The sequence below is a fragment of the Euprymna scolopes genome, chromosome 30 (assembly GCF_053919585.1).
Source record: "Euprymna scolopes isolate OS-2025 chromosome 30, ASM5391958v1, whole genome shotgun sequence".
Taxonomy (NCBI): Eukaryota; Metazoa; Mollusca; class Cephalopoda; order Sepiida; family Sepiolidae; genus Euprymna; species Euprymna scolopes.
In genome coordinates, this window is record NC_136511.1 from 32,835,159 (window position 1) to 32,861,979 (window position 26,821).

Here is a 26,821-nt window from a genome sequence, read left to right on the forward strand (position 1 = left end):
TATTTCCGGAACAATAGTATTTGCTTATCCCAAGGATACGCATTCGATTTATACAGTGCATTATCGATTGATCCGCCGAGACCTCCTTAATGCATAAATAGCACTCATCAAGCGAAGCCATTTTTAATATATTCTTATTTAATGTTGTCATATATTTTTATTTATCATCGGATCACTCGATGAGACGTACGTGATTATCGCCGTACGTGACCTGAGTTAACAAGAATAGGTAACTGGATTTTTCGCACCTACACGTTAAATGAAACTCAAGTAACTGACAATTTGGAATTCGGTATCAATGAAAACGTTCACGCTGTCAAAATGTTCAACCATATTTGAATCTCACTTAATAACATCTTTTCAAAATGCTAGATTAATCCTGCTCTACCCCCCAATAAAACACATATGTGAATAAAACTATATTTATCTAAAATTATGAACAAAGCATATAAAAAATGTATTTAAGCTTTCCCCATGAAAAATAAGTTCCTACTTTCTCATAAGGAATTTAGTTTTATCTATTTTAATGTAAAACCTTTATAAAAAAACGAGTTCTCAATAAAACACAATCAATCCGAAATTTCTATTTCTTTAATCACCATAAACAATATTTTGTATATTAAAGACTTGGTATCAATATTGAAAAACACTATAAAATGTAAAAGTAACAGAAATAGACCGTAAAAACCAAATCAAATAAATGGAATGGTAGATAAATCGAATTGTTCAATAAAACAGGTGAAACCATCTATAATATCATATCAGCAGTGAACCAAAATTATGTATAGCAGTCTTGGTTGATTGTTTCGTTAATATATATAACTTATCATGACATTGTCATTAAAGTGAAAGATACAGTACATATACGGTATACATACTAACATTGTCATGAGAGTGAAATATACGGTATGTAAATATAAATAATATTAATTCTAATATATATATATATATATATATATATATATATATATATATATATATATATATATATATATATATCTTTCACGCTGCCCGTCTTAATATATATATATATATATATATATATATATATATATATCTTTCACGCCGCCCCTCTTAATATATATATATATATATATATATATATATATATATATATATATATATATATATGCAGTAGAACCCTGGGATACGGAATTAAAAATTAGTAACAAAATAGGACAAACTATTTAATACACACACACACACACACACACACATATATATATATATATATATATATATATATATATATATATATATATATATATATATATAAACATTATAAATAACACCACAAGGCGCGGACAAAAATCGAATCCAGATGCCGGAAAAAAATCGTAACCTGAAAAAAACGAATCCTAGGACACCCGTATCCCGGGGTTCTACTGTGATACATAGACACACACACCTATATATATATATATATATATATATATATATATATATATATATATATATATATATATATATATATATATGCATACGATAGTGAAATATAATAGCGAGAGAGGAAGAAAACTACCTGAAATTTAACATTAGAAAAGTATCAGTTTCGTCCCCATTTACAGGGAACTTCTTCAAGAAGATAAAATGGTTTTGAAGCTAACTTTCTTTAAAGGTAATCGTGTGCGAGAATATATATATATATATATATATATATATATATTAGGTATAAACAATTATAATTATATATATATAATATTTTATCCTCTGGGGAGATGAGGAGACGTCGAAAACCTATAGGTTAAGGAGATATACTTTTGGAATTGTTTCCTTGTCTTGCATATAATAAAACATTCTGATTTGAAATTTAACCATTTGACGTCATACAATTTAAAATACAAATTTTTGATTATGTATATATATATATATATATATATATATATATATATATATATATAAGAACAAGTAGTTAATAAAACATGTTAAAAATACTTTGAAAAAGAGTAAAAAAGGGAGCACAAAATTAATCCGCGGAGTTTCGAATATATATATATATATATATATATATATATATATATATATATATATATATATATATATATATATATATATATACTAGCATTTCAGCCCGGCGTTGCCCGGGTGTTTGCATGTGTATGTTGAGCAAAAAAAAAAAGTGGTAGTAAGAAGGCAGGTTCGAACCCGTACCGCGAAGGAATAAAAGAACGGGGTAAAAAACCCTGACATCTTTGCTGTTCCGATGAACAACATATAACTTATAAAAATAGAATAGGAAATAGAAATATATATATATATATATATATTTCTATTTCTATATTCTCTTTTTATAATTTATATATTGTTTTTCTTCCCCTCCTTGTTACTGTGAATCCTCAGCTAATCCCAGGCAAACTTTCGCTTTCTCTTACTTTTATTTTCTATCTCTTATTCTATTGATAACCTCCTTTCTAGTACCTTCTCTTTATTACTTTATATCATTTTTTTCATTATTTCATCTTTCACTATTTTATGTTTCTTTCTTTATATATTTTTTTAATTGTAAAAATGAATAATCTTTCAGTTTCATTAATGCCTTTAAAATGTTCTATTTTCTTTTTGTTTTGTTTCGTTTATTTTCGAATTTATTTTTCATCCAGGTTGTCGTATTTGAGATTTCAATTCATCATTTTAATGAGAATCCAAATGTATTAACTCAAATTCAAGGTTAGCAAAAAGTTCATCTTAAACCTTGAGATTATAGTGAGTGTTTTTTTTTATTTCTTTGAAATTTATAGTTTGTCTTTGCTGAATGTAACATTTCAACATTCTTAGGATTGTTATTACTGTATCTTTCAATAACTTTAAACCTACAGTTTATGTGAACCGAATATACTAATACACGATGTTTTTGTGAGAGTCTTTTTAACGAGGAATCCAGAAGTGAATTTCTTCTCCAGCATTGGACATACCTTTACAGACATGAAACACTATCTTTAGGAATAGTCTTCTTTCGTATGAACCGGGTATTAACTTTCTAGTGGTTTCATTGTATATTTTTATTAATCCGAATTCGAATTAACCATACAAAGTATTGAGCTGATTTTCTAATAAAATTTCTCGTTTTCTTTACTTAATTACTTACTGGTTTTTCGTTATTTCAATCTTTTGCTTTTCTTTGCGTTTTTATATCTTATTTTCTCTTCTTTGACAATTTCTTTTCTTATATATTTATCTTCTATTTATTTTTGTAGTTCCTTATTCTTTTTGGTTTCGAAATCTCTTCTCATGCATTTCTTATTTTCTTTTTTATATCTTTTTTTCCTTATTTTGTTTTATTTCTCATCTAACTGTTTTATAAATGCGATGTCATTCTTTTACCATCTCTTTTGTACAATGCCGGCCTTTTATACTTTTCTGGCGAGAAGTATTTATCTTCGAATGCCATGTCTTAAAAAACTTTCTTCCCCATTATGTTTACATCCTCATTGATCTTATGTTGTTATGTAAATTTTCTTCTCCACTGTCCAAAATCACTACGCACCCAGGAAGAAAGGACACACTCAAAGCCGAATCCATTAAAAACATGTTCGATAAAAACAAAAGATCTAATACAATCATAACCAATAATCTGAAAAATTCAAGTAATCAACTTAAAAATCACCCAAACATTATCGTTAGAAAAGCGACAAAGCTAACATATATGTAATACTTAACAAATCTGATTATTTTCAAAAACTAGTCACCATTTTAGATGACCGCACAAAATTTAAAAACTGATTAGAAACCCTAAAAATCAGCTAAAAACTCAAGTCAATAAACAGCGAACAATGCTACAATAGACAATTAAAATCTCCCTAAAATAATTTGTGATTATAAACCCGGATATTTGTATGGTAATGTAAAAACCCATAAATCCAATTCTCCCCTCCGTTCCATTATTTCACAAGTAACAACTCCTATTTATAAATTAACCAAAACAATAAATGAACTCATAACCCTTACCTACAAAGCAAATACGGCGTAAAATCTACCGAAGAATTTATACAAATTCTCCAAACAACAAAAGTTAATAACAAAATCAACGCCTCACTAGAGGTAGAAAGCCCCTTTACTAATGCCCCAGTTCACGAAACTATTGATATTATCATGAACAATATATACAATAATCCACCTCTTACCTCACTAAAAAATCAACTCTACAATCCTAAAAAAAATATTCCTAATATGTACAACCGAGGTCCCCTTTTATAATCATAAAGGCAACATTTACACCCAAATCGATCGGGTAGCAATGGGGTCCGTATTGGGATCCACTTTTGATAACTTTTATATGTCCAACCTGCGGATTAAAATATTTAACAGTTAGGTACGTCGACGATATTTTTATTTTGGTTGACAATAATGACGAAATAGAGAAACTAAAGGATCATTTCCAAACAAACTCGGTACTAACCTTCACTTATGAATTAAACTCAAATAGTAGCATTCCATTTCTAGATGTTCTGATAGACTCCAGCAAAAATGAATTTATCACTTCTCCATATAAAAAGACTGCTGCAAATAATTTCTGTACCCTAAACTTCAAAAGTAAATGTCTCTACCGATACAAAACCGAATTATAAAAAATCTTATTAATTGAGCAAAATTGGTCTCTTCAAATAGAAAAATATTCTATAGTGAATTAAAGAATATACAAACAGGTCCTGATTAATAACCAATTCCCAAATTTCTTAGAAGATAAACAAATTAAAATAACAATTGGAAACATAGACCAACCTAATAATAACCAAGTTAGCAATCCCACCTATCAATATACAATCTATAGCAACCAACTACACCACAACTTTAAATCAGATGAAAAGGTACTAAGAAATATATTACATCGATATATATCCCCAGTCAATAATGGGATCCGATTTATCATTTACTATAAATAATTAACCACTGCTAATCTTATGATTAAAAAAAAACAATTCCCAGACAACAAAATCAATCGATGAAACCGATGTAGTCTATCAATGCTTCGCTAATATTACATTGGACATACGACTAATACATTGTCCAGGCAATTGAATCTACACCTTGTCGACACAAGCTCAATTTCCCAACACCTAAAACATCATGGCTGCCCACATTCCCAGTTGAGAAGGATCTTAGTGGAAGATACAAAAATCTTTCATATGGATTCAAACGTAAAAAGATTAAAAATATCGGAAGCACTTAATATAAAAAATTTAAAAAAATGTAAGAAAGAAAAAAGGAAGAAGAAAAAAAATAAATCCTATATATATATATATTTGCACACGCTACGCTTCACTAGTTCAAGAAATTTAAATATAATTTTAACTGAAGAATATAACAGCATCTAGATTTTAAACAAACAATACTCAAAACTGCCTGATGACGACTGTTGAAAAACTCAGTTGAAAGTACTTGCAAAGAAGAAAGAAAAAAATGGATCAAGACGACTATGGAACTTTCTTATAGAAATTCAACCGAGAAACAAGAAAGACAATTGGAAAATTAAAAAAAAAAACTACAAAGAAAGTTTAATAAGCTAGAACATTCCGTACTATTTAACAATACTTGTCTGAATATATATATATATATATATATATATATATATATATCAACCTGGTATATATATATATATATATATATATATATATATATATATATATATATATATATATATATATATATACCAGGTTGACAAGAGCATTCGAGCGTTTTTTTACTATTGGATCCAGGTGAACATATCTCGATTCTACCAAAAAATATTGATTGAAATAAGCACGATTAGAATACAGACATGTTTGCCGACGCGAAACAAAAGAATTCAAGCATGTAAAAGCTTGCGTTCCAGTCTGAAGACGCTTTTAACATCGCTTAGGTGTTTGGAGCATTTCTCACGCACAACGTTTTCGAGATGCATTGAAAAAGTGGTAGTTTAAACATGAGAGGTCTGGAGAGTATGGCGCATCGTGCAGAGTTTTGTAGCCTTATTCGTTCAAGATCTGCAGGGCCTGTGCAGCAACGTGCTCTCGGGCATTCTCGGAGACGAGAATTGGGCCATTTCTGTTGACTAATGATGATGGTTGTCGAAGTTTTTGATACATTTGTTGACAGTACTTCTCACCCGTAATGGTTTCGCCTGCATTCAAAAACTATAATGCACGAGACAAGTCGCAAACCAGGAAACAGTCAGAATGACGTTTTGGTGAAACTCTAGGTTCAGTAAGTATTGCGTAGCTTCGTCATCAGCTAACTACTGAACTGATCGTCACTGGTTGTCGGAAAACCCACCTGTCATCGCAAGTCACAACACGGTCGAGAAATCGTCGGTCTTGTTGAGTAAAAGCAGAGAAGATGAGAATTTATAACGGCTTTCTTTTGGTTGTATTTCAATTCGTAAGACATCTATTTATCAAGTTATTTTTGCGAATCTTTATCAAGTGGTTGGAAATTGTAATATACATAACGGCTATTTCAGAAGTTCTCGAACAGCTGTGACAGGATTGGCTTCGTCTAAATCTCTTAATTGATAGTTTGAAACGTTCAATGGTAGATCGCTACGCTCATCATCTTCAAGGCTATAGTGGGCGCCACGAAATTTCTAAAACAACTATTGTCCTGTCCGTTTAGTAGTGATCCTGTGCCCGACTGCTTTGTTGATATTGCACGTTGTTTCAGCATCTTGTCGCACTAGTCTTTTTTAAATAAGAAATTGAAATAAAAATTACAAATTCTGCAAGAACTTTCCAGTAAATCTTATATCCATGTATATATTTATATATATATATATATATATATATATATATATATATATATATATATATATATATATGATTTCAGACGCCTCTCCAGCTTTTTTCCAGTAGCAACCATATGTTGTTATATCCGGTCCAACAGCGGGGAGGTGATTGTGGCTAGGTTGTTAACGACGGGGTGGCAACTTCGTATGACGTGCTTGAAACTAGTAAATCACGCAGTAATATTTTTGTTATTGGCGTTGGCAACTTTCAATGAACCTCGTCCAGAGTACACTAGTAAAAGTCCTAACAGAAATACATCAGCGAAACGAATTCCAATAATATTATCACCATGAATTATTAACAACTTCAATACAATCAGTATTTATCCGAGATAAACCGAAACATGTTTCGCTCCATACCTTCTTTATAGTGTCATGGCACTGCCATTTATAAATTGAGGATTTTATGTTTGTATTGTTTAATGCAATGACGGTTTCTCTCTGAAAGGTCAGGGTAGAAAACAACCCCAAACTCTAATTACTTTATTGCCAGTTACACTGAATCGACGCCATTTATTTTCTTTGTTCGAAACTTCATTAACTTAACCAAAAATCCTATTGTCCTGCCATTTTCATTTAGAAAGTGCAAATTCATAATTGGCTTACATCTGTGTTATCTCATTCATCTAAATTGATCGTCTTTTAAAACCTGCCATCCTTCGATTGTATCTGTTCTTTGATATTTTCTGCGAGTTGATCGAATGTCTATATTTCGACGAACATTCCTATATCTTGTCTATAATCCAATAATTTCTCCAGCTGTAACAAACAACATGTCGAACAGATGCTATTGGAAGAGAAGCCGATGAAAAACGAATTACAAGATGGCCGGCGTCTTTTGGTGCAATGTTTCCATTCAATAAACGTCGCTTTATAATATCAGACGAAAATCATGCTGCGACATTCAAGTTAATAACTGTCTAGATTATTGCCAGAATATTAGTCTATCAATAAAATGTTATATAAGCACGGGGAATTTTAGACTGATGCCTTCTTGCAGGTTGTTTAGTGCTTACAGTCCGGGGCTGTAGGCCAGGTGCAATCCGATTTTCAATGATCGGACATACTTCATCACTTTCTTTCGAAACGAAGGTATTCAGCTGCCATCACACACACACACACTCACACCCCCCACACACGAAATGAAGCAGTTAATGTAAGAGACTGAAATTATACAACTTTATCGTAAAAGAACAAGCTAAAGATAAATGCTACTATGATAGTTTCTAACATAAGACACAGCAAATTTTTCCTTTATCAGCTGGATGGCAGTATATTTATACAATTGCCTTAATTTTTACATAGAATTTTTACTAGACAAGACATGAAGCCAATTCATGTATGAAGTTAAAATGCCAATTGTAATTTATAAAAAAATCAACAATAAGTATTATATAGGAAGATTCCGACCAAGAAAACAGCCGTTCGTCTTCATTTGTCCGAATCATCGTTCATCATATCGACGACTAATTAAAGCAGTCGAGAGTTTTGAGATTGCCGAAGTCCCTAAAGATTTAGAGTAAACAAGAATGGAATAGAATTTAAAAATATCAGATGGTGTGTCGAATAAGAAATAGAAGTACTTTATCAGTTAAGCGTTGATGGTTGTGGCAAAGAACCCACTTTACATCTAATGTCACAACCCGGTCAGAAATGTGTCGTCCCTGTTGCCTAAATCAAAGGAAATGACACTTCATAACGGCGTTTCTTTTGGATATCGCTCAACTCATGAGGCGCTTATTTATAAAGCTTTTTTGTCATTCCAATCTCTCTCAAGTGGCTGGAAATCTTATTCCTAATTCAGAAGCAAGTTCTCTTACAGTTATGCGTGGATTGACTTCCATAAATGCTCTTATTTGATCTTTGTCAACTTCCGATATATGGCCATTAGAATCATCATCTTCATGACTTTCGAAGTGCGTTCCGTAATGTTCCTGGTTAAAGCGCTTTGTTGCGATCGCAAGCTGTTTCAACAGCTTTTCGATCTAGATAAAATTGAAGTAAGAAAACTGCGATTTGCATTGTTCAATCTCATCTTCAACATTCTGAAAAGAATAGATAATCGTTTAAAAACGATTAAAATCTAAACGATCAGATAGATCGATAAACGCTCTTTAAAATGATATATAAAGTGGAGGTATTTATGACGAGAATTTATATGAAAATACATCATTTTAATTCAAAATAACAAATTCTGCAACCTTATATATATATATATATATATATATATATATATATATATATATATATATGTGTGTGTGTGTGTGTGTGTGTGTGTGTGTATGAATATACGGCATTATAGCGTTGACACACCGGTTCCCGTCAGATCACCGAAGTTAAGCAACGTTGAGTCTGGTCATTACTAAAATGGGTGACCAATATGAGAAGTGCAGGTGCTGTATGTAGGAGGACATCGACACCTCCCTGCAAAAAGTTACAAAAACCTAACGGGGATATACATGCGACTGGTGACGGCTTGTGAATTTCATACTCCCATGAACTTACTCCTTTGGAGGAAGCCGGTTAAACCCTGAATATGGTTGGTGCTGACTGCACACGCATGTGTGTGTGAGGGTGTATGTGTACATATATGAGTGTGTGTGCTTATACTTTTTTTTTCATCTGCACTTTCTCCGTTATTACATTTGTCTATTTTACAGGTTTCTCAATATTCCTCACAAATTTCATCATAATTTCACCCAATTTTAATCAACTCCCTCACTCCCTTCTTGCTTCTTGCTTCAAAACCACCCTATTATATAATCAGCATATCATAATCCTATCCCTTGTTTTGTTCATTAATTCATACTTGATGTTTTATATTACATTTATATCTCTTCTGTTATATTTTGTATTTCCATCTAAGCTAGATGTTGCATTTCCTTATATTTATTTTTCTCCTGTTCCAAATATTTAATAGAAAACGTATATTATTAAAGTATGTATGCTATATCTACTGAATTGTAAAAAAAGCCCCAAATAAAAGTATATATTCACTATTAGAGGATGTATATATAATTAGTTAGACATTCTAAAACCGAAAATCAGTTAATTAAATACGAAGACTTAGCATAATCAGCTCCATTCGTAAATATTGGACGAATGCTTCTTAAATGAGAGAAGGATCTAGGTTGTCCTCGATGGGAGTACGCCCCCAAAATTTGATATAAATGCGGGTATACCTAAGGAGCTTTATTATTTCTGATATTCATAAATGACTTACCTTATAATATTGTCTCCGAGATGGGTATTTGCCGACAAAACCATGCTCTATAGCAGGCACGTGTGGAAAACTAATGAGCACATATCACAGGTAATGGTCTAAACGCTAGAGGAAGACGCTCGTTTCCTTTCATAATTACATAAAACCTTTACAACCGCCAATAGCTATGGCTAGAGATATTTTAACTGAGAGCACTTTGTTCAAGCTCCTTGACTTAACGTTCACAGGAAACATGAGTTGGAATAGATACATCGAGATTATTGCTAAAGCTGTTGCAAATAAGGTGCGCTCTCTCTATCATGCTAGAAATTTACTTACGTCTGAAAGTATCCTGCACCTCTACAAAGCATCCATTCACCAATGTATGGAGTACTTCTGTAACATTTGGGCTGATGCATCTGCTACTAGTCCCTCCTCCTGGACAGAGTCCAAAAGAGAGTCGCAACCTAATAGGTCGTGAACTGTCATCGAAACCAGCCTGTGTCCCACCGACGAAATGTTGCATCCCTCTGCCTGTTTTACAAGTATTTTAATGGTGGATGCTTTGACGAACTACAAGCCCTTGCACCCCCTCGAGGAACAAAACCCTGACAAAGCCGACGAGCAGCGAAGTCCCACCCCTACACAGTTGAGATCCCTAGATGTAAGAAAGCCTTTTACTCTAATAGCTTCTTCCCCAGAGCTGAAAGATTTGAATTCGTTTCCGGTTTTTTGCTTCCCCAACTGTACTGACATGCAGAAGTCAAGTGTAATGTGAACAGAGATCTTACTGCTAAACTCCTTACATAGTACTCCTGCAACTTATGTGCGTGATAGTAGCCCCCTCCATCAAATTGGCAATGTGTCTTGTTAGGGGTGAAAATTTAATATGTATATATACGGGGGACCAGAAGAATATAAAAGAGTTTTTAAACGGAAGTTTTTAGATAGATAGGAAAATATATTAATAATAGAAAAATAAATATTGGAGTATATAAATCTATTGATTTATTGATTGTTAGATTATTGAAAAAAGGAGTACGTAGGAGTTATGCAAACTCTCTATACCAGGCATTTATAAGCCTTATAGTCTCATCAGAAAGAAGAGGAGTGCTAGGTAACACAATAAGAATGCGACATCTTGTAAAAAGCATATGAGGGTATGTTGTATAAATTAAATAGATTAGAAAGAGGTATAGAAGGTTGTCTAAAAGATTTGTAGACGATTATATTACTATAAAAATCTTAGAGAGCGTTCGAAATGAATTACGCGGTAGAGTATGAGCGATACTCTGTGAAGATCTTACTCTGCGCTATGCGATTTAATTAGCCAATTAATTAATTAATCAATAAATATTGGTTTAATGAAAGTGACATGTGCCAATCCAACCAAGTAAAATAATTAAGAGTAAGAAAATAAGTGCGTCAAAGACTAAAAAAAAAAATAATAATAATAAAGGATAAAGAAACAATAAGGTAAAGTGTAATAAAAATATTAGGCTTCAAAATGACTGGCATAAAGATTTTCATAACGCCTACGTACGGTATTGTGTTGTATTGCCTTGTTAAACATAAATTTATATACACAATTTTATTTTTTTAATTATCAATATATCTTTCGCTCATTATATATATATATATATATAATATAATAGAGTATAATATATTATAATATACTATAATCTATAATATAAAGCTGTGTGTATGTGTGTGTGTCTGGTCACGAATAGGCTCCTATATGGTTAACTGTTTAAAAAACTGATTACATATATTGATAGAAGATTTATCGAGTCACAGCAATGGATATGTTTGATCTGGCAGAACGGCGGTCATTAAAATTGTGGGGTCTGATTTTGCGCCTGGTCCACAAAGTATGGAAATAAAAAATTTAAAATAAACGTTTACAAGTGTTTTTGATATAGATGTACATCATAATACTTTGATAAGTATGTTTTAACTCATATAGGGATGGTATAATAAAATTTAGGGTCTGCGTTCGCACCTGACCTCCATAGAATGGAAATAGGCACAAACTTTAATAAAGACTTTTCATATCTATCTGCGTAAGTATACTTTGATGATTATGTTTCAGTTTGTAGAAATATGGTATAATAAAATTATGGGGTGTTCGTTCGCACCTGACCTCCATAGAATGGAAATATGCCACAAAGTTTAACAAGGTTTTTTTTTAATATAGATCCACAGAATATTGTGATAAGTGTTTCAGTGTGAACAGGTATGGTATAATAAATTATGGGGTTTATCTATTTGTTTTTTACTTTCATCATATCATATTTTGCCTTGGTTTTGATACCCCCAAATTCGAAGCAATCTCTTTACACCCCTTCTTTTTCATAACCTATCATACTTTCATTAATAAGAGTCCATTATCTGTAGGCTGTTTTTTAAACTCAGTCAACGACGGGTAATTTTGCCAATATATATATATATATATATATATATATATATATATATATATATATTAGAATCTAACCATATACTAATATCAAAAGAAAAATTATTAAACAAACGGCTAGATGTAATCCACGGGTGTTTGCACAGAAATAGATATTGAATTGCACGCATTAGAGCCGATTAGGAAAAAAATGCAAAAGAGGTAATCCTTGATATAAAAAATGATACTACGAGAGTGACCTCCACTGCATCGGGTAATATAATACGAATTCAAACACCAAGTAACAAAACAATATTAAACTAAACACGCATAAATATAGGAATAAAAGTTTATAAAATTATATGGTAATTGGAAAAAAACAAATAGGAAAAAAGGGAACATTAAATCAATAATAATTAATACATAAAAAATACGAAAGTACGGGTTAAAACGGAAAACTATCTTTAAATAACACCAAAAGATGGAGGAAGTAGGGAAGCAGGGCTTTGGAAATCCTTTTACCCGAATACGATGTCCAGCATGTTAAAAATATACCTTTTGTTGTAAAAATCTAATGGATAAACATCTGAAGAAGTTGATGAGGACAGGATATTTTTATGGAAACATAAATAGTAACATTGCCAACTCATCAATGAAACAGCTGTAATGGAAAAATCCAGGAAATAAACGAAGGTTATAAAAAGAAAGCGTAAGTCTTTGAATTTTCAGGAATAAGAATCGAGAATCGGAAAAATCCCGAAATTTTTGGGTATGAAAATCGATATCTTAATCGGAAAAAAATATGTTAATTTTCCGATCCTAAAACGATTCTTTTTTTACTTGTCTTTTTTATTGTATTTTATTCAAAGTAAATCTTCTATTGCTCGCCATAATGATAAAGTTAATATCTATTATCAAACTCTGCACACTGAGTATATGTTTCTATGGTAATCGGGGGAAAATAAGAAATGAATATTTAGGGATTTAATAAGGATTGAAATGCTATATGTAAATTACTGAGCCTTCAACAAACAGATCTTTTCTTTTTCTCTTATTTTATAATAAAATTAAATTTGTTTTTGAATGAAAAAAAAAGAAAGAAAAGATCTTCGTTTGTAGAACACTCAATAATATACATTAATTTATGTCATTAATGTATGCCATTAATTTGCATACGAAAACAGACGCTGATATGAAAAGGACGATTTAGAACCACGGGGTAATTTTCAGTTTACTGAGAGTTCAGAGAGAGAACAAACTGTGAAAATTACACGTGAAGGAAGTCATGGGAAAGCAGAAGTTCGAACAAATACTTTGCTTTATTCACTTTCCTTTTTATTTTCTTATTCAAGTTTCCTGTTTTATATTTTATGTGCAATTTGTTTTGTTATTGTTGTTAAGCATTATTCTGGCATTTCAAATATTAACGATGGTCATTGGTGGCTTCAATTTCCTGATATTTTTCTTGTTTGAGTACCCGATATCTATCTAGTTCGACTATTTTCTAGAAAGACATCGGGTTCTTATATATGGGAGCAAGTAAAGTTTGCCAACAATCTTTGAAAAATTCCCGTGGAACGAAGTGGATTACATCTTAGCACATCCAGGTTGTCAGGGATCGCTGTTAACCACTCAGCTACCGTCACATCCCAGAATAAGCTGTGATGTAATAAACACGGAAGATAGGAAATAATCATGATAAAAGAGAAAACCATGTAAAGCAAGACAAGATAGAAAGACAAACGGATAAAATTCAATTATTTTCTTTGATGTTTTCAATCTTGATAGAAAGGGTGATTTCTATTGATGACAGATTTTTTTTTCGTAATTAACGACGGAATAATCAACGTGAATTAGATTTTTTATTTTTGTTTTTTTTATCGTTCATTTTTGTATATTACTTTGTCGATCTATATCGGCCATGTTTTCCTATCTTGTGTGTCCTTTAATGTAACGATTCAAGTCACGAAAAATAAATTTAATTTTTCTATCACACATATAGTATGGAACAATAAAAGTGTCGCCCTGGAGAAAACAATATTACAGCTTAATTTTAAAAGTTTTATAGAAAAAATATATTCAAGTAAGTTGATTATGTAGTAGAGCTGACGTCTATTCAATGTAGACACTTTCAGTCTCAATCACCGCCTCGATACTGGTTCAGATAGGTATAAAGTCGTAGCACCCCTTCTGAAGCCAACTCTAGGTCTCTTTGGACTTTCAAGCCAGCACTGTCTGTCAGCGGCCACCTAGTTGCACAAGGGGATTATCACACTCTTAATCACACCCAGGTACCGTTTGGTGTTGATTTTCAAGCAGATTTCGAAGATATAGGTGCCATGATGTGACTCACTGCAAACCACACTAAAGACCATAACCGTATCTTCATTACCCAGGAAACGTCCATGTTATTCGAGGCAATACAGCGATACATTTTAAGAATGCTGGCAATGTTCCTGTTATAATAACTTGGATGGATAGAGAGTATTAGTTGTACTGTGACACATCTCCATTTTCGCTCGTTGAACATTGTGCCATTTTCAGACATGATAGAAGGCTCGTACCGCTCTTGGGATTTGTGCACAAGTGATAAACTAGTAGATGACCTGCAACAAAAAAAGAAAACACGTTTTCTTCATACGGAAATTGAATCATGTAGTCTTTTCTAGAGCAACAATTTAATCGTTCCACGCTGTACACACCCAACCATGCAAACAATCTAAAATATTTTTGATGCTTCTCCGATGATCCGATTCGTAATAACGCTTGCGATAAAGATAATAATCTTGTAACGATATTTCCATTAAAATCCTTTCGTTGTTAAAAATATCACAAATGCAAAAGTACCTTAATCATACTAACTTTCAACAGTGGAAAAAGGTTTATTATTACAGATTACATTCAATATGTATTTGAAAGTTTAGGATATAATAATCGCCACATCTATATGATAGAATAAAATGCATTTTACCTCAATTTTATTTATGATTATAGATTTTCGACAAAAACTCCACATACAAATATGTTCTACTCACACACACACAGAATATAGTAATCGAAACCAAAACGTTTAGCCTACGTTTTACTTTTTCCATTGATCTTTATAACTGACTTATGAAAATATATTTGTGCATGGCTAAATACAAAAACGTGTGTCAATAGCTATTACATTTCGCATGCAAGTTTGTAATAGTGTCAGTCGATTTCACCTAACAAATTACAATTCTTTAATTTTTACACCTTTTCTCCGATTTTCCCCTTATAAAATCCAATAATACAATTTCACATGGGTTCGACCACCCTATATGTTAAAATTTATATCTGTAGACCAAAAGCTGACAGAGGAGTTTGGCAGGCAATATTTTAAACAAATATATATACACATACATAAATATATATATATATATATATACACATACATAAATATATATATATATATATATATATATATATATGATTAGTTTTTTTGGAAAAAGAATTCCAGCAGAGTGCTCAATTAAAAGGAAAATCCAAATTTTAAGAGCGTACTTATATTTTGTGTACAGAAAGTTGTTAGTTGAGACAGGTCATTGGTACCGTCGGTTTACAAGCCCGATAATAAGCCCCGTTTAAGGTATCCTTATCGAGCTCTCTTCAGCCAATATTCGTCTATCTTATAACCGGAAGTGTGAAGTATATATACCTCGCGAATCCACGTTCAAATCTCGTTTTGTTTAATCCCCCCCCTTTTTTTTTTTTTTTTAATCTATCTATATCTAATATATATATATATATATATATATATATATATATATATATATATATATCGGGTAATGTAATACCTAATTTTCAACTTTGAATTATTTAAATTTAAGATCTAAAAATATATATATATATATATATATATAGAAAAATCTAAAAATATATATATATATATATATATAGAAAAATCTAAATATATATATATATATATATATAGAAAATCTAAAAATATATATATATATATATATATATAGAAAGAGCTTAATCATGTACAATATACAAATGTATAATTACTTTATAAATAAATATAAAAAGGGGGTTTAATATGAATATAAATACACAAAAAGAGGAATAGAGATACTCTTCTATAATATAAATATAACCTGTCTGTTTAAATGTATGTATGTATGTATGTATGTATGTATGTATGTATGTATGTATGTATGTATGTATGCGTTTAAGCTTTCGACAGAGGTGACGAATTTTCACTCGATTGGAATTGTTTTGTAATCTTGACCCTTCGGACAACAAATATAAAAAAATGGCTAAAAACATTAATTCTTTCACCCTCAACTGGACACTTTTCTACAGGGAGGGGGTCACTTTTTTGCCGATATTTCCAAAGTTATCCCATTTTTATGCCTTAATTCAAACATTCGTCACTTCTGGTTTAACATCAGCAGCAAAGACGCCACGTTTATTATCACGTTCTTTTACTTGTTCGCGATCCGGGGCTGAGGCTGCTTGCCTACTACCAGTTTTTTTTTTTTGCTCAATGCACATCTACAAACACCCGGGCAACATCGGGCACCCAGGCAAGTAGAAATAAATGATAATACAAATAGAAAATACTAATGACGCATGCGAAATTTCGCGAGATACAAGAAATTTTATCTTAATAAATGTTTATAACGTTGATTTCTGAATGGTTGTGTTTTGTAATAGATGTAAAACTATTTCGTTTTATATTCATATTTTATGACAAAAATATGACTTAATCATGTTGAACTTCATGCGTTATTTATGGGTTTATCATAGTTATATAGCGTAGTTGAAAGACATTGGATTATTATTTTTTTGTAAAATTACCAAGCAAGTACATGTGTGTGTACATATTGCTTTCATAGTTTTAATAAAAAAAATGACGCATTGTTTTCTTTTTTTAATTTCTTAATACGTTTCACCATAATTGATTTTATGTATTAAATTGATTGTTATTGAGTAAAAAAATTGTTACTACTCTCGCAAAGGAATCAATTCATTTGTTAATTATCTAAATAAATATAAACATATTTATTAACATCAGCTGTTGAAAATTCTAATATTTCAAAAAGCAAATGTGTGATCAAAAATCGTACAACTACGAGTTTTGGTTTTTAAGTATTGATATAAATATATTTGGTTTTGTTAAAGTTGTTTAGATATATTTTGGTATTGTCAAAGAAGTTTATATGGTATAATCACGTTGACACACCGGCTCCCGCTGGATCACCGAAGTTAAGCAACGTTGAACCAGGTCAGTACTAAATGGGTGACCATTTGGGACTTTCAGGTGATGTATGAGCTCTACGCTTATCTCGGCATTGTTTCCGGTCGTCCTGGTCTTCTCCTTGTCACTGGACTCAAACAGTGCCGATTCAGATATGGTTTTAATTGCGCAACCCTAGCCTCACAATTACGCGCGTTACTTCCGCTAACGAGTATACTTTGTCTTTCAAGGCTGAACGGAAGCATGGATGGTAAAAGAAGTGCATTATAGAATTATACCAAGAAAGAAAATAGAACAGTGAGAGAAGGCAGCGGTGGCCGTCTCATATGTAGATGGTCCAGCTAAAAATACTACAAGATAAGGAACGGTGGGTAAAGTAGTATATTAAATTTTCCTCAGGTGAATTGAATTTAAAAGTGTTTCTTGCGGTATTCTTCAGCTGTTAGAAAGAAAAACTTTCTAGACTTGATCGATAATGCTTTCGGGAATATTATATACAACTCCCATAGGTTATCCTTTATATATTCCAAGATATTTCTCATAAGCCGCACTTATTTACAACGAACGTAGAAAGAAATATCGTAAAAGATATAAAATGTTGGATAAATATAGTATTTAAGCTGTCATATAAAACAATTATCGTGACAATTTATATTTGTAATAATAACTTACTCTTCCTTTACCTTTTACCTGTGGCTCCCAAAACCCCATCTCAGACTCCCTCTGCTGAACCAAAATCCCCACGCATATTTGATACGCCTCACAGCTGGTTCTCGTTTTCTATCTATCTATCTATCTATCTATCTATCTATCTATCTAGAGAGAGAGAGAGAGAGAGAGAGAGAGAGAGAGAGAGAGAGAGAGAGAGAGAGAGAGCAGCCACAACAACCAGTCGCATGCCTGTTTCAGCCTGTCCAGTGAGCAGAGAAAAGACAAAAAAACTCCCCTACTTACCAGGTGACCAGATCTGTGAGGTACATCCTCACTATGCAGCCGACAACAGCTCCTCGAGGCAAAGTGGTTTTATCAAGCCGTTGCAGAAGCTAGAGAAAGTAGACGGCCACTCAACTTCGGATCCCCAAAATTTCCCAAAGCTCCGTTAATCATGACTATTGCGCGTCACATCGGAGTGGAATGCGCCAAGGCCATGTGGAATATGATAAAGGCGGCGAAAAGAACCACTGACAATATCAAGTTCGTGGAGTAGATGAACGACTCCCTTAACCAGTTTATCATTTAGTTAATCGTCTAGTGTGTATATTTTAACATTTATGCAACAGTTCTAACAGAAAACGATTGACGTGGACGTATCGAAACAGTTGCAGACACACAGTTCTTTCTGTAAATAACACAACACATACCTGAATTATTTACGAACATTTATTTTCATGATCCGGCCAGCATCTTCAGAGATTACACGTTTTTACATCTTGGCTGCTTGAAATGACGCCGCCCCCTGCGCCATGGAGAGACCAACCCCCCTTTCTGAGACGCCCGTTTTCTCTGATGTCCAGCTAACGACTCGCTAGAATCTTCCCAAATCTACATTTCATCACGTGTTTCAGTACGTCTCATTACGTGTCTCATACCAACAGCTGATGTAACCGCAATCTAGTTATTTTTTATGCAGACACAAAAAACAATGTTTACATCTATTTCCTATTTTCACATTCCTTTTGCAATATTATTATATGTCTATTATTTTTCCCAATTTAATTGTTTATTTTTCTAATCATAATAATTGATCCAGCGACCCGATGTCGCTCGAATCAACTACTACTACTACTACTACTACTACTACTACTACTACTAATAATAATAATAATAATAATAATAATAATAATGATAATAATGTTTTGGCCCGTGGCCTTGCTTGCCACAGTTAACACAGCTACCATGCTATTATCACCGCTCTAAAGACAAAACATTACAATCTTATCATATCATTAAATAAAATAAACGCCGCGTGGTGGACGCGCTTAAGAAAGTTGAGAATTTTTAAAGAAGATAGAAGAGAAGAAAAAAATGCCGCGTGGTGGATGCGAACTTGCAAAACTGAAGTACGTAAGCGAATACGTTATCGATCGGACTATGACGACACATTATTATGACGTTGCAAATTAACAACGAATCGACCGTTTCGCGCAATTACAGTCTACAAACACTGTCGAAACGAATGGTTTTACCTGACCCGCTTCAAATAAAACGGCATTTCTATCTGGAATAATTGACGATGTCTTCTAATCTTTCTATATTATGTGTCCAGGAGATCACTCTTTCGAACGTTATTAGTTTGTGTCTCTTCGATGGGGATGACAGAAGGTTTTAGCGGACATACAAACAAACACACAAACACACACAGACGGCATAGATTTATACAATAGATGATTTTTAATTAATGCCTCATAAATTTATGGCGGAGATAACTATGTTTGCTAATCTAGACATCTGTTTAAAATGAATGCGCATATATACAAGGAAATGGCTGGATACTTAGTGTTACTTTACGCCTGTAGTTTAAGTGGTTATCCTAATATGGTAAACTCGATAAGATTCTGAAAAAAAAAATGTTTACTTTTGCTTGGAATTGACATAATTTAGTGTAAGCAGTCCTTTTATTTTTTTTGACTCACTTTCAAGTGCGTATTGTTATTTTAAAATCTAGATAACACCCGCGAAAGTATTCAATGCAATAGATGCTATAGTGAACAATAGAGGAGAGGCGGTTGTTGATGGACATATTGATGACGATTCGTAAATCAATAGAGCTAAGCGAAAGGTTATTCACAAAACTTTGATAAATTTGATGGATTCGACAACTCGTGGGAAGCTGTATATTTGGAATTGGAATAGAAAGGAAGGAAATGCAAAATCGATACGTTTTGTTAAAATCGTCCGAGTAAAGCAAGATTGGTTGTTTCTTCATGAAATGAAGTTTGACAACTCGATGTCACCAAAACAACGTGACCTTTTCCTCATGAATTATTTGCGATTTATACGTAAGAATGGTTGTAAATCTATTCTTACAGACATTATTTTTTAAATAGGAATTATATCACTCACACACACGCAAGCGCGTACACACATATATGTAGGTATTTAAAACTGTGTACATTTAGGCAGCATTTTTTATTCAAGCAGACATTAATTTCAACGGAGATATTTCGCTTTATGATACTTTTTTTTTTTCGATTTTCCATTATTTTTATATGAGAATCGAAAATATTGAGGAAATTTCTAGAGCTTTCGATTCCACTCCAGATCATCTTCAGGTTGGATTCGTGGAGGTGAAAGTTAATAAGAGCGAAATTGAAAAATAGAAACGCTAAAAGTCGAATCCATAATAAATTGTATCGAGCGATATAAGCTTAGAAGTATATAATATGTCGATTAAACATCGGTTAAAAAATATATATAAACACGAGATTTTATATGTGTTAATTATTGTTTATTAATGTTTTGGATTTCTTCTATTAATCTTTGTTTAGCCTAATAGGATTTAAAAATATGGGAATATGGTAAGAATTTTTTTCATGTAACAGTCTAATTATTTTTCTTTGTATCAACAATGTATTTAATCATTTTTTTACTAAGCAAACCACTGGGTTTATAAAATCTATTAATTTTAATGCAAATCGAGCTATTCTACAACAATCGGACATAATACTCCCCGAAAACAAACGAGGGAAAAGTATACCATGTGGCACACGAACTGTTTTTAAAAGGGAAACATTTTCTTTTGTCAAACATTTTATAAATTTAAAATCCCGTCTTAAATTTGTGTATTTAAAACGAAACATGCTGCTTACGTTGTTTTTGTCCACTAAGTTATTCTCTTTCAGATACCAGATGTTTTTTTTTAATTCCATGTTATCATTTATATACATAAGGTGGACAATATGTCTTCTAAAAACACGATATAAATATAAACAAAAAAGAATTATTCGGAGATTTGAGAAAGTAAACAAAAATAAATACTGAAACAAAAGAATTCCGTGCTTTTCAATAACGTTTGACTCAATGTTAACACCCCCCCATATATATATATATATATATATATATATATATATATATATATATATATAACGTGCGTGTATGTGTTCACATTGAGAGAAATCTTATTGAAAAGCACGGGAAGTTTTTGCTAGTATTATATATCTATAATATAAAGCTGAACGCGCGCGCGTGTGTGTCTGCTCACGAATAGGCTCCTATATGGTTGACTATTTAAGAAAACTGATCACATTTAATGATAGAAAATGTATCGAGACACAGGAATCGGTATGTTTGATCTTGCAGAACGGTAGTTCATTAAAATTGTGGGGTCTGCGTTCGAGCATGGCCCCCAAAGTATAGAAAAACTAAATTCAAAAATGGAAAAAAAACGTTTACAAGGGTATTTGATATAGGTGTACATAAGAATCCTTTGATAAGTAGGTTTTAACTTAAATAGGGATGGTATAATAAAATTGTGAGGTCTACGTTCGCGCCTGGCCTCCATAGAATGGAAGTAGGCACACACTTTAATAAAGGCTTTTCATATCTATCTGCGTAAGTATACTTTGATAATTATGTGTCAGTGTGAAGAAATATGGTATAATAAAATTATTGGGTGTTCGTTCGCGCCTGACCTCCATAGAATGGAAATATCTCACAAAGTATAACAACGTTTTTTTTAATATAGATCCACAGAATATTGTGATAAGTGTTTCAGTGTGAACAGGTATAGTATAATAAATTCTGGGGTTTATCTATTTTATTTTTACTTTCATCATATTTTGCTTTGGTTTGATATCTGTTTAAAATCCATCCGTTTCGCAACCTATCATGCTTTCATAAATCAGAATCCATTTTCTGTAGGCTTTTTTTTAACCCAGTCAACGACGTGTACTTTTGCTAGTATATATATATATATATATATATATATATATATATATATATATATATATATATATAAAATGTATATATATATACTAGCGGGGGTACCCGGCGTTGCCCGAGTGTTTGTTTCCGGGACGGGGGGGGGGCAGTTTTAAAAAATGTTATGGTAGGTAAGTAGGAAGGATCAAACCCGGAGTCATGAGTAAAAGTAGGGAAATAAAGTGTGAAAAACAACAAAAAAAAAAAACATCTGCAACGTTAACAGTTCGGCCAACAAAAAAGTTCATTCCAGTTGTTTAGGAAAAAAAAACAAAAAAAAAACGACTACGGTAGGTCGGCGCGAACGTGAAAATATAATGCGAATTGTCCAGCACGCTAACCACTACGCCACAGAGCACTGCAGCTTAGTTTAGTGATTTTAAATAACTTCACATGAAAGAACTACGAAGCCAAACCGGTGTTCTCTTCTCAACTGTTCCTTGTGAACGATCCTCAAACGGTGTTAAGTGGTGGCAGGGGGAGGAGGAATTTATTAGAGAGAAAATATTTTACCACTTCCATTGATCTTAACCGATTTTGGCCGTGACTTCTCAGCAGAAAAAAGTATAGAAATCTAAGATTATCGAGGAATTTGAGAAATAATAAGCCTATAACACACCTCAGATATTGTTCTGCCGTTTGTGCATATTATATTTGCATGAAATATCTTGATTTTTAATCCTATTAAGGTCAAAATCCGACGGGAAAAATGAGTTCATTTTATTTATATAGAAGAATAGATAGAATAGAAAAGATAGAATAGAAGAAGATAAATACTGAAACAAAAGAATTCCGTGCTTTTCAATGACAGAAACACTATATATATATATATATATATATATATATATATATATATATATATATATATATAAAGTGTTTGTGTGTGCGTGTGTGTGTTTACTGTCATTGAAAAGCACGGAATTCTTTTGTTTCAGTATTTGTATATATATATATATATATATATATATATATATATATATATATATATATATATATATATATATATGTTTGTGTGTGTGTGTGAGAGTGTGTGTTCACATTGACAGAAATGTTATAGGAAAGCACGGAAATCATTTTTTTTTTAATATTTTTTTTACTTTCTTGAATCTCTGAATAATTTCTTTTTTTTTTTTTTAATTAATTAGGTCGGATCTATATGTTTGTTTAGCAAGCGTTTTCGATCGGAATACTTCCATCATCCTCTGACATGTATTTCTTAAACTTGCAAAATTCCACCCCTACACAGTAGAGATCCTTAGATGTAAGAAAACCTTCTTGTCTAATAGTTTCTTCAGCAGAATAGCTGGACTTTGGTACTCCTTTCCGGGTCCTACTTTCCCAACTGTACTGATATGCAGAAATTCAAATGTAATATGAACGAACATTTCGCTGCTCAACTTTCTAAATAGTATCCCTGCAACTTATGTCCACGAGAGTAGCCCTCTAACATCACAGTGGCACTGTGCCTTGTTTGGGATGAACAGTGAATAATAAAAGAAAATTTACATAATAATTATAAATAGTTTACAACAATCAGAAGTTCCATATATAAATCAGGTCGATAATCAATAATCTATATAATATATAAAGAAGAACACCAAAATACGGTGTCCCTAGGATATTTTTTTTATCAGCTTACGATGTGGAATACGATGTTTTTCCGGTCCCTGGTTACAGTATTTGCCCCGTTTTACAGTGTTAATGTACTCTATTTTTTTTGTTACTAATGTTTAATGCTGTATACCGGGGGTCTGCTGTATGCATGCATATATATATATATATATATATATATATATATATATATATATATATATATATATATATATATATATATAACAGTTTATTGATTTTTATTATTTTTAAAACAGTAATATACGTACATGCGTGTTTCAAGGTAACTACCTCTCATCAGCGTAGCTTAACTGTTTCTAAGAATAGAACTCGAGACTATGTTTACCAAAAAATATTAATTTATAAGCGATGAAATTAAACAGTAAAGTCACCTAGGAGATCATGGCGTAAGGTTAGCTCTCCGGATTGTGGTAAACATGATCTGGAATTCGATTCCTAGAATCAGTCAAGGTACGCTGGTGAGAGTTAGTTACCTTGAAACACGAGTGCACGTAGATTATTGTTTTACTAATAATATAAATAAATAAAATGCTATATACGTCCAAATAAATTATGGTCGACTTTCTTAGTAAATAAAAAAAACTGAGCTTCGAGGCGAAGCCTCTATTTAATCGTATTTATCGTTAAAAAAAAACAAAAACAGCAACAAATGTACACACACACACACACACACACACACACATATATATATGTGAATAAAAAGGAAAAACCTAAAAGAGTAAAACCAAAAATAAAATCAACGTTTCGTCCCTATTTCAGGGGGCATCATCAGGATTTCTAGGCGAGGATGTACAGGAAGACGGTCATATATCCCACATATATATATATATATATATATATATATATATATATATATATATATATATATATATATACAAGTTAGAAAAGCATTTCATCCAAGGATTGAAAATTGTTACACAATATGTTTTTACTATACGCTTTAAAAACAGAGGTACACGATTCAATCGTAAAGTTATTTATCTTCAAAGTGCACTTTTATAAATTTTACAAAGTATAGTATGCAAATTTAATACCTTACTTTGTAAGATGTATAAAAGTGCACTTTTTGGAAGATGGGGTTCTAGGTTTAATCGAGATTTTATTCTGGAGATATTTCATGTTGAGGTTTTGGGATTTGTGGAATAGGTCGGTATACTTGATTAGAGCAGTACATAGAGGGAACATAAGAGAGAAAAAGACAGGATTTTTTTTTGTAGCACACGAAAAGGTAAAGCCGTAACAATTACCCACTATATGGCATCGAGAGGCCCCACCAGAGACTACTGCATGGTCCAGATCCACTCACCAAATGGCAATACAGCAGTCCCAGTACTTTGCGCCGGCTGATAGGACAGCCTCCTTAGTGGTTAATCCAAGGTTCGGGTTCCTGACTATCAGACGGATAACGTCAGCCCAGACAAAACGTTTACCTCCAGCACCCTTACTAGTGACATGGCCACAAAGACAGACAGAGACAGAAAAATTTCCGACATCTCAGGCTACTGGTCACCAAGTACTACCGACCTTTAAGCAGCTTTTTCTTCACCCTTTGTCAGAAAAATCACTCATTGAATGAGGACTGAATGACAAAATAGGAGAAGCGAGAGTTACTGGAGCTGCCGATAACACATCCACTGTATTATCTACTCTCCAAAAGGTAATAATATTATGATTTTACGACGTTTATACTTTAACGATCCTTAATTATAAAGTTCAATAGTTAAACTACCGCTGAGAGGTTTTGCATTTCAGGAACTGACCTTGATTATTATCCATAATCTTTATAAAGTCTGTTTACGACAATAAACGAAATCCTCTCTCTGATAAAGTTAGCAATTGGACAGTTGCAATCTAGAGCTATCGAGCATCTACCCACATATTGAACTAATACGTACAAGGTGTGTTTGAATCAATTCAGACGTGATTTATTTATTTTTTTTACATGGGGATCACTACTTATCAAGGCCCGTAAGCAACTCGGGGATGAGGGTTATTTTGTGTACAATAATCTTTGCGATAATATCGTATTTATCCTATCGATTTATACTGCTATACTAATTTATTTACGACTAAATGAATTAGTTCAAGCGTACAATAAAGGATTAAGGTACACAATGTATTTCATTATTATAATATGCCATTGCATAGAATATTGCATTTATTATTTCCATGTAGATCACGTGTCACAATTTATAAAACAAGAAGGGCGGAAGCTAGGAAATCATTGTTAAATATTTCACTGTTTAAGCTTCAGATAGATTTCTTATTAATGATTTTAATAACGTATTTCAATTTGGAATATTCTGCTTTTATCTGCAATCCCATTTGTTATACACGCGTATGAATTCTAATTATTTGAAACTTACAAATGGCATACAATGTTCACGGCGAGTGTTCAATTGATCCGAACAATCGGAAGCGGAGGGCGCAATAATAGGCCCATTTATTCGATACTTCATGGAGTGACTAAATCGATTTGCCTCGACATAAATGAGCTTTCTCTGCAATTAGACTGTCGTGCCAATGAATCTTTAGATGGAATTAAATGAATTCAGTAAAAATGGTTGCAACAAAATAGAAAAATGCATTTTTAATAACTATAGAATAGGCTATTAAACACTATTACCTCTATATTGATGCTGTTTTCAATAGCATAAATAGCCGTTCAACATTCTTTTAATTTTT

The 26,821-nt window shown here is 32.2% G+C and overlaps 1 protein-coding gene and 1 pseudogene across 4 annotated transcripts in view; one reads left to right on the forward strand and one right to left on the reverse strand.

Annotated features, from left to right (window-relative positions):
- LOC145254737 (uncharacterized) overlaps positions 1-26,821 on the reverse strand; it is a 775,668-nt gene that overhangs the window by 490,585 nt on the left and 258,262 nt on the right. The window lies entirely within an intron of this gene.
- LOC145255094 (5S ribosomal RNA) lies at positions 9,044-9,162 on the forward strand (annotated as a pseudogene).